We start from the raw sequence: 11124 nt of genomic DNA, 5'->3' as shown, positions 1-11124 counted from the left end.
CCCATTCCCTGCTCGTCCTGGTCCTCTGCCCCAGTGATGGAACCCCTGTCTACGTGCTTGCATATGTGTGAGTGTGTGCATGCACATGTGCATTCCCACATTAAAGAGATAGAAAGAATATAAGTCCTAGAATCCATATCCACCCAGAGAAGTCAACCCCAGGACTGTGTCCTCTTGCTTTCCCCCTGTAGCTGTTCTGGAGTCCTCTCCCCCAGATTGTTGGCAAAGCTGCAGAGCTTCTGATTCAGTGACATTTTACAGGATCACTGTGTTCTCTCTTCAGAGCCATTTGAGACAGAACTGGGAATAGGAAGCCCACTGTCTCCGGACTGGATCAAGAATGGTGGCTTTGGACATCACACATTCCCTGAGTAATCGAAGGCTGCAGGGTCTCAGTTGGGGGGACAGGGGAAGGAAGAGACATGTCTTGGGTTCCAGGCCTTGCATCAGGTATTCTAACATATTGTCTTCTCATTTAATCTCCTCCATAACACTAGGAAGCTGGAAATATTGTCCTCATTTACAGGTAGAGGAAATTGAGACTAAGAGAGAGAAAGTGGCTTGCCTAAGGTTATGCACTGAGTTCTCATTTCGCTAGAGATGATTATAACTCATGGTGACCCCATGTGTGTCAGAGTACAGCTGTGCTCCATAGGGTTTTTAAGGGTTGATTTATAGGAAATAGATAGCCAGGGCTTTCTTCTGAGGTGCCTCTGGTTGGACTTGAATCTCCAGCCTTTCAGTTAGCAGCCGAGTGCATTAACCATTTGCACCACCGAGAGACTTTATTCAGCAAGTAAGTGGCCTAAAAGATCTCTAAAACCATTCTTCTCTAATTCTATGTGCAACTGTCTCTCCCTTGGAGACTTGGTGGTGCAGTGCTTAAGAGCTTTGCTGTTAACCAAAAGGTCGGAAGTTTGAATCCACCAGCCTCTCCTTGGAAACCCTATGAAGCAGTACTACTCTGTCCTATAGGGTCGCTTATAGGGTCGCTATGAGTCAGAATTGACTTCACGGCAACGGGTTTTGGTTTCATGTATTGATGCCTCCAAGCTTTGCCACAGTCAGAATTCCTGGGACATATCACTGGTTGTAAGGAGATGTGGAAAGGTGTGAATTTGGAGTGGCTTATGCTTGTGCAGTGGGTCGTGGTGCCTCATTCCTTTCACAGGCTCTATATCTAGGCTGTACCAGAAATGCTCATGGAAAGACAGACTAGAATGTCAGACTGAACTGGCCACTTCCATACATACATGAATGCACATATGCACACACATACAAACACCCACATCTACCAACGAATCTTGGAGCTGGAAGAGAATTTATAGGTCATTCAATCCAAATCCCTGATTCAGAGATTAAAATTCGAATAGTTAACTAAGCCGTTTTCTAGACTGCGCTTGGTGATTTACAGGCTTGTAAGACTTTATACAAGGAGAGGAATTATTATCAGAAATAGCAACAAGTCATGAGTGACCCCAACAACATAAAATTGCACTGTGAGCACCCAGAAGTGTGTGGTGGTGGTGGTCATGATGGAGGTGGTAGGGTGTGGGTATTAGAAGTGATAGTGGCAGTAATGGAGGTTGTGATGAAGATAGTGATGTGATGATGGGGTGGTGATGACAGCTGTAATGGAGGAGATGGCAGTGATGGTGGCAATGGCACTGGTGGTGATAGTGGAGGTAGAAGTGGCAGCAGTAAGCGTGATGGTAGAAGCAATGCTGGCAGAGGACGTGATGGTGGCAGTAATGGTAGAAGTGATAGTAATGGTGCTTAGAGAGGAAGGTGGTGGTGGAGGAGGTGGAGGTGATACGGTGGTGTCATTGAATTGCATCCCCCAAAAATGTATGTCAACTTGGGTAGGCCATGTTTCCAGTATTGTGTGATTGTCCACCATTTTGTCATCTGATGTGATTTTCCTAAGTGTTATAAATCCTACCTCTATGATGTTAATGAGGCAAGATTAGAGGCAGTTATGTTAATGAGGCAGGACTCAGTCTACAAGATTAGGTTGTGTCTTAAGTCAATGCCTTTTGAGATATAAAAAAGAGAAGTGAGCAGAGAGACATGGGGACCTCCTTTCTACCAAGCAAGAAGAGCCAAGAGCGCATGTCTTTGGACCTGGGGTTCCTGCGCTGAGAAGTTGCTTGACCAGGGGAAGATGGATGACAGAGACCTTCCTCCAGAGCTGACAGACAGAGAAAGCCTTCCCCTGGAGCTGATGCCCTGAATTCAGACTTCTAGCCTACTAGACTGAGAGAGAATAAACTTCTGCTTGCTAAAGCCATCCACTTGTGGTATTTCTGTTATAGCAGCACTAGATAACTAAGACAGGTGGCATAGTGGTAGTGACGGTGGTGAGAGATGGAGGAGGAGGTGAGGATAAAGGTAGAAGTGGTGGTGGTAATGATCTTGGAGGGAATGATGTTTTACACTCTAGGAATTGGGGTGAGTTGGACTCCCCAAAACCAGTGTACATGGCGAAAGTCCCCCAGTACTGGCAGAGGGTAAGTTCCTTCCCAAGATACCAAACAATTGTCCGTTTTGCCCTGAGGTAGCTCAACCCTGTGATGAGAAAGCATAAGTCCATAGCTGTTGCCTGGCCTGCCCAGCTCAGGGGTCTGCTTGGCTCTGGAATCCTGTCTGAGACAGCCAATGTCCTCCATTCCAAAGTGACAGACGACAGGGCCCTGAGGTTTGGCAGAGTTTTCTAAGCTTCTGTGGAAATGCTTATGATGGAAACAGATTCAGGTCCACACACTATCACATTTCCTCTGACGCACGCATATGTACTCATATACTCTGAAACAGCTTGTTAGGAGTTGATTTGTGTCCTCCAGAAGGTATGTTCAAATCCTAATCTTCGGTACTTACTTGGAAATGGAATCTTTGTAGATGTAAGTAGCTAAGTTAATGTGGGGTCACTCTGGAGTAGGGTGGACCTTAATCCGATATGACTGATGTCTTTATAAAAAGAGGAGGCAGAGACACAGAGGGAAGACGACCATGTAAAGACAGAGGCAGAAACTGGAGTTATGCTGCCTCAAGCCAAGGAGCACCTGGGACAACCAGAAGCTAGGAGAGACAAGGAAGGATCCCTCCCCTGGAGCCTTCGGAGAGCATGGCCCTCCTGACACATTGGTTTCAGACTTCTAGGCTCCAAAATTGTGAGAGAATAAATTTCTTTTGTTTTAAGCCACCCAGTTTATGGTACTTTGTTAGGCGGCCCTAGGAAACGAGTAAACACCTCCACACACACATGCACCTCCACACACACACTCTGCAGAGCTCATGCTGTTTGTCTTTAAAAGCCAGTAGATATAGGATGGGGCGTGTGCTTAACATGCCACATGCCTACCTTCACCATCCTGATCCTGGCTGGCTGCCTGGTGCTGGCAGCTTTGCCACTGACTCAACCGCTGAGACACCACTAGTGAAGAAATCAATATGTTGTTTACATCTCTGAAGAGAGAGAACACCTGATGGAGAGTCACAAAGGGTGGCCTTGACAGCAGCTATCAATGGTCCCCTACTCGGCACCAGGCTAGTCTTCTGTTTAGTTTTAGCAGCCCTCTCACCTTCCAGGAGTGATATGTGGGATATTTGACCAAGGAAACACCAACTCTGCACTATCTAATATTAACTGGTATGGCTTATTGTCTTCCCTCGACAAGTGGCTATTTGCAAGACTACTTCAGGGTACCCTTGACCCATGAGGACTCTTGTCATCTGCTACGCTCCACAGTAACTCTTCCCCACAAAATCATCTGAGGTTCGTACTCCACGAAGCCCTCCATCTGTCACTCCATACGTTCCCAGCGTAGATTCACTGTGACACACTGAAGATTCTGTCTTTAATATAACCCCTTGCTTCCTCCCATAGAGTGAGCAATAATCTCTAGGGCAATAAGGTGGAAGAGCATGCAGATGCCATTCCTTCTTTGCTGTCTGGTGCTTGGGATATGCTTTAAAAATGGGCGCTTAATGAAGGGAATGAGGACTTGGGGATATAGATGTAGATGCTCTTCAGCTTTTTCAAGGCCTCATTAACTGTCATGTAGGGAAAGAGTCAACCGAGAGTTTGGACAGCCTCCAGGAAGCAGAGGGCCCAGCTCAACATTGCTAGACCAAATGCACTTCCAAGGACCACAGGCTGCGCAAATAGCCACCAGGCAAAGTCTCCACCTAGACAGGTGTGCACAAGCCAAGGCTCATGTTGGCATTTGGCAGTTCTCCAGAAACTCCATTTGAAGGGTTTCTTCTAAATCCTGGCTCCTTCATGAGGATCAGGCCAGGCCTTGGCAGCTACAGCTACTTGAAATTCTGGACAGTGACTCAGAGATTAGCCACAAACAACACCGAGTCATCTGTGTGCACAGGGCTTAGGTACTGTGTGCAGCTGGTAACAGTGTCCCTGCCACCCTGACTGGTTCCAAGCCTAGATAGGAGAGGCCCCCAAATTCTAGCCAACCACCAGAAAGAGGCTAGTTTTGAGGAGATTTCAACTTTCCTTGATAAAATAATACCCAGACTCTTGGCTGCAGATTATATTGGTTGCCTACCCAACATCCATTTCCTTCTTCCTTCCTCCCATTTGAACCCTGATTTTATTCAGTCATCCACCCATTACCAGCTTGTGGCATTTCCCTGCTATCTGTTACTGGTCCAGGTGTAGGAATGTGTGCTAAGTGGTTGTCTTGGTCATCTAGTGCTAATAGAACAGAAATGCCACAAGTGAATGACTTTAACAAAGAGAAACTTATTCTCTTACAGTGTAGGAGGCTAGAAGTCAAAGTTCAGGGCCTCAGCTCAGCTCCAGGGGAAGGCTGTCTCTCTCTGTTGACTCTGGAGGAAGGTCCTTTTCATCAGTCTTCCCCTGGTCTAGGAGCTTCTCTGCACAGGAGCCCCAGGTCCAAAGGAGGTGCCCTGCTCCTAGTGTTGCTTTCTTTGTAGTATGAGGTCCCCATCTCTCTGCTGGCTTCTCTCTTTTATATCTCAAAAGAGATTGGCTTAAGACACTATATAAACTCGTAGATCTCATCAATATAGCTGCCAATGATACATCTAATTAACATCATATGATAGGATTGACAACACATAGGGAAATCACATCAGATGACAAAATGGTAGACAATCATACAATACTGGGAGTCAACACATAGCCAAGTTGACAGATATTTTTGGGGGACATAATTCAATCCATGACAGTGGTCCATTCAGACTAAGGAGTTATATTCCATACCTGAGGAAGCATCTTCTTGATATGACCAAGAAGCATGAGCCTTGATTGCCATCAGCAGCCATCTTAAAAATCACAAGGGGAACCATCTCTGGGATGAAGCGGATACTGAGGGCAGCTGAGTGGAGAGGCAGAAGGAGCCTATGTGCTTGATGCTATCATTGATATTTGGATTGCATCACACCTGGGCCCACTCCACCCCTGGGCCTCCAGTTATGTCACATAATGAATTTTCTCATTGTTGAAGTCAGTTTGATTCAGCGTGTTCTGTTCCTTGCAGCCGAAAGAATCCTAAGTGATATATTTGGCAAGACTGGCCAAGGAAGACAACTCTCCATGTGAAGAGAGGCAGCAAAATAACACAGACCCAATTCTTGTTTCCAGAAATTCACCTTCCATAGTGACCTTAGAGGGCACTACACCTGAAAACCAAACTTGTTGCTGTCTAGTCGATTCCAACTCACAGCAACTCTACAGGGCAGAGTAGAACTGCTCCATAGGGTTTCCGAGGAGCAGCTGGTGGATTCGAACTGCTGACTTTTTGGTTAGCAGCCAAGCTCTTAACCAATGCACCACCAGGGCTCCTACAGGGCACAGCTTCTCTTTAATGTCCTGACCACCGTCATTCTCTCTCTTAAAAGCTTCCCTGTAGAGCAGAGAAGAGCCCTGGTGGTGCAGGGGTTAAGCACTTGGCTGCTAACTGAGAGGCTGGCTATTCAAACCCACCAGCTACTCCATGGGAGAAAGATGTGGCAGTCTGCTTCCATAAAGATTTACAGCCTTGGAAACTCTATGGGGCAGTTCTACTTTGTCCTGTAGGGTCACTATGAGTTGGAATTGACTTGAAGGCAACAGATTTGGTTTTGGTTTTTGGTAGAGTAGAGAGCAGTCTGGGGGGTATTTAAACAACCCGTCCTGCAGTGTTGAGGGATAACAACAGGAAAATAAGCATAGGGGATAGTTTGCAACTAGATGATCTGGTTCTCAAGATCTTCTGGAGTCTTCTTCTAGTTCTTCTTCAGATTGCAGCTTTAGTTTTTATTAGCTCCTTATATGGTGGGCTCCTTCTAGCATCCAAGAGTCATGCCTTAGAAATCTATGTTCTTTAATGTCTAGTCTGGGACACAGAGAGAGAGATGGAGAGAAAGGCCTCAAGAGGAACAGAGAGTCCTTTCTCCCATCTTTTCAGTTTCCTGCCTCTTCTTCCAGGGATTGACTCAGGAAAAACAACATTTCCCAACCACAAGGAAGTAACCCTACTTAAGGCCACAGAAGCTACATGAATATTTGTTGAAAAATGAAGGAGTAGAAACCTTATCTTAGTACAAGGCAATAGCACCAGGATTGATACAAGAGTCAGAAACTTGTTATAAGGGAGATGAGAGGATTTTTGTTTTGTTTGTTTTTTTACAAGATATACAGTGAGGGGGTATGTCTGTCCACCTAACTAGGACCCCCGGATCAGCTGGGCCCACCCTCTACAGCCATGCTGAGCACAACATAAAAGGGAGAAACCAGTGCATACCCTTTGATCTCACATTGGCGGTACAGTGTGGTAGGAGCATAAATTTAAGGCTCACTGCTTGGATTTGAATCCTATTTCTGCCATTTGCCTATTGTGTGAACTTAAACAAGTCACTTAGTCCCTTTGAGTCTCAGTTTCTTCTTGTGCAAACCTACTACATAGGCTCATGATAATTAAAAAGATAAAGTATGTAACTGTGCCTGGCACATTAATAGTATCTCGATAAATGGTCACTGCGTTTAGTTATTCATTAGTTTTATTTATTATAACCATTCAACCAGTTTCCCACTTCTTACTACCACCTGTCTGTTTTAGAGACTCCTAACTATGTCTTCGCAACTCTTTCTTTTGTTGGGCCTCCACGTCACTTTCAGATTTGACACACAGATTATTCTTTCCCAAGTTACAACATTGGGGGCACTCCATCCTGACAATGGCCTTCTGGCACTTCCAGGCCTCAAGCCCTAGGACTCTTCCAGTCTGGATGTGACTCCCCAAGAGTGCACTCCCATCCATTGCATCCAGACAGGTACAATCCCAAAGCCCTCGAAAGATGCTGGCTATAGCCAGGGCCTCATATGAATGTGAAAGCTAGACAATAAAAAACGAAGATGAAAGGAGAATTGACACGTTTGAATTGTGGTGTTGGTGAAGAGTGTTGAATAAACCATGGTCTATCAGAAGAACGAACAAATCCTTCTTGGAGGAATTACAGACAAAATGCTCCTTGGAAGTGAGGATGGTGAGACGTGGTCTTGCTTACTGTGGAAACGTCATCGGGGGACCTATCACTGGAGAAGGACATCAGGGTCGGTAAAACAGAGTGTCAATGAAAACGAAGGGAATCCTCCATGAGATGATTGACACGGTAGCTGCAACAATGGACTCAACCATAGCAACGATGGTGAGAATGGCTCAGGACCCGGCAGTGTTTCGTTCTGTTGTGCATAAGGTCTCCACGAGTTGGAGCTGACTCCACTGCGACTAACAACACCAGCATAGCCAGAGAAGACTGTCCCCAGGGAAAATGAGCCCATCTCCAGCCCACTTGGAAATATTGGGGAGGTACATGGCTCTCCCTTGAGCCTTCTCCATCTCAGAGATACGATGGCATGGAATGGCAAACCATGCCAGCTTGGGGAGGAAGCAAGTCTGGGCACTGCCAGCGTAGTAAACAGCTTAATCTGTCTTAATAAGGCCCAGTCGGCCTGAGGTGGACCAGAGCTGACACAGTCTCCCGGGACTACTACAGCCAGATGCCTTTCAACAAGTTTCACCATCCATCTTAATAGATACCAGCAGGCAGCAACTGGAACGACAAATCAAAAACAACACTGACCAGAAAGGCTCATATTCAGAAATCTTCACCATTTCAAATCAATTCACCCAATATTTACAGGTCATCTCCCATGAGCTGACAGTGTATTAAGCACTGGTGCACTCTGTCCTGGAGAGTCTCAGAGCCTGGGGAGAGAGGTGAGGGGGGTGGACAGATGGGTCAGATAAGGGGAACAAAGTTTTATAGGTTCTAAGACAGGGAGGGAGCCCTGGTGGTGCAGTGATTAAGAGTTTGGCTGCTAACCAAAAAGTTGGCAGTTCGGATCCATCAATTGCTCCTTAGAAACCCTATGGGGCAGTTCCACTCTGTCCTATAGGGTCACTATGAGTTGGAATTGACTTGATGGCAACAGATATATAAGACAGACATAAGTAGGGGGCAAAGAGTGCACAAAGGAAAGAGGGCTCAGTTCTCCTAGGACAACGAGGTCAGAAAAGTCTTCATTGAGGATGTGATTCAGATATCAGTTTCACGAATACTTATTAACTGTCAACAGACACTAAGTTCTGTGCTAGAGAATTTCACAGCCATTATCCCATTTATGCTTCACAAAACCCCTGTGAGGTAGATATTAGAATCCCTGTGATTTTCAAAGATGAGAAACTTAATTCCAAAGATCATATGGCTAATAAATGTTGGAACTTTGGACCAATCTAATCACCCAGGGAATGGATGTCCTCCCTTTGGGGCCCGCATTTCTCAGGTGCACAAGCTTCAACCTAGAAATTGTGCGAGTGGAGGCTTAGATGCCTGCTCCCTGTTACGGTGAGAGGAAAATTCATGTAAGTGAAACCCAGAAACAGAGAAGCTAAAATAAACCCTCTCCTCCCCACACTCTCATTTCCTTCCTCATTCTCTCTCTCAGTTTGGGACCAAAAAAAAAAAAAAACACTACACTCTTTTAACTCACTATTGAAGTCACTCTCGAGGTTCACCATTCAGCCAAAGATTCGGCAGGTCTATAGGGCAAACAACGACGCATGTGAGGAATGTGCTTTGTAGTTCAGTCATGTATACGAGACTAAATGGCAACATCAGCCCCAAAGCAAAGACGAGAAGGCAAGAGGGGACAGGAAAACTGGACAAATGGAAATGGGGAACCCAGGGTGGAGAAAGGGAGAGTGCCGACAGATCGCTGGGTTGGCAACCAATGTCCAAAACAATCTGTGTATTAATAGTTTAATGAGAAACGAATTTGCTCTGTAAACTTTCATCTAAAATATAATAAAAAAGAAAAAAAATCTTGGCTTCCAGAAATCACCATCCTTCTCTATTCCACAGTGTTGGCCTTGAAGTGGACGAACAGTCTATTGTCAAAGGAGCAGGAATAGGGTGGGCTGAGAAGTGAGGCTGGATAGGAGAGAGGGGGAGGGAGGGAGGAAGAGGAGGAAGTCCAGCTTGGGCTATGAGAACAGAGGGCAAAATGAATTGAGGAGAGGGTGTGTGTGGAGTGGAGACATAATCAAACAGGGAGAAAAATACGTGGGAGCCTTCCTAGAGACCCAGGGATGATGTGCGGGAAGAAGGAGAACAGGTTCATGAAAGGAGAGAAAACGCAACATATTCAGTCAACTCTGGTTACTCCTGGCTAAAAGCCTCCTTGGGGGATACTGTGCTGGTCCCTTAAAAATATAGGTTCAACTGACACATTGTGGGGATTGCAACCAGTGCCACAAAACAATGTGTGCGTACGTTTTTTTTATTGAGAAAATATTTTGCTCTGTAAACTTTCACCTAAAGCACAATAAAATTAAAGGAAAAAATGTACATAAACTCAATTCTTCGAAGTAATGGTTTCTGGCGGGAAAGTGTCAGTAATCCTGGTTTCACTCAGACCTCAGGCTCTCTGTCAGTGACGGGGCAGGGTATGAGGATTGGCCAAGGTGATCTCTAGGGGCCTTTCCAGCGCTAACATTCCAGGACTGGGTGGCCAGCCCATCTTCTCTAGATTTGATTGGGGAGAGAGGAGGTTATTATAGTTCCTTTTCCCCATATCGTATTTCCTTTTCCATAAGTGCGTTATTGTTGTTGTCATTGGCTGTCATTGAGTTGGTCCCTGACTCATAGTGACCCCCTGCACAACAGGAGCGGACCATTGTGACACACAGGGTTTTCATCAGCTGATTTTCAGAAGTAGATTACCAAGCCTTTCTTCCTAGTCTGTCTTGGTCTGGAGGCTTCACTAAAACTGTTCAGCATCACAGCAGCATGCAAGTCTCCAGCGACAGATAGGTGGTGGCCATGCTTGAGGTGCATTGGCTGGGAATCAAACCAGGGTCTCCGTCATGGCAGGTGAGAATTCTACCGCTGAACCAGCACTGCTCTCTCTTAAGTACATTCGGTCTTAACTGAGCAGTGACCCAACGTCAGAAGAGGTTATTGGAATGCGAAAGCCCCTAGCCCAGTGTAGAAGGCTGAACAATGTCCCTCGAAGACATTAGGTCCTCATCCTTGGAACCTATGACTGTTACCTTATATGTACATGCTCACTGTACAGAATTAGGGAAGTCCATAAAAGCATAAAGTATTAGAAAAAGTCACCATAATTCTACCATCTAAGGGCAATCAATATTCTGGTACATTTCCTTCCAGTCATTTTTCTGTAGTTTTTACCTGATTGAGATCATAGAGTATATACAATTCATACTGTATTTTCTAAATTTAACATTTTGCATAAACCCTTTGTCATATCATCAAAACATTTTCATAAGCATAATTTTAAAGATGGCATAATATTCCTCAATCTAATATTAATGAAGATTTACAAGCAAAATCCACTAGTCAGATTTGTACGCCAGCTCTGTTCTATTTTCTTTGTTCCCTGTATAATCCATTTGCAGAACTCAGCATCTCTTGGAGTTCTCGAAGAAAATTTAGTTTATTCTAAAACAACAATAAGCAACGTAGACTTTTTCTGAAGATTTCATAGGGGAGATAGAAGAAAGATTTTACACTGCATATACTACAGCAAAAAACTGTAAACACATCTTTTAACCACTTCTGATTTATATTAAGCTC

The sequence above is a fragment of the Trichechus manatus genome, unplaced genomic scaffold, assembly GCF_000243295.1.
Source record: "Trichechus manatus latirostris isolate Lorelei unplaced genomic scaffold, TriManLat1.0 scaffold00092, whole genome shotgun sequence".
NCBI lineage: Eukaryota > Metazoa > Chordata > Mammalia > Sirenia > Trichechidae > Trichechus > Trichechus manatus.
Note: the sequence above shows the minus strand (reverse complement) of the source record.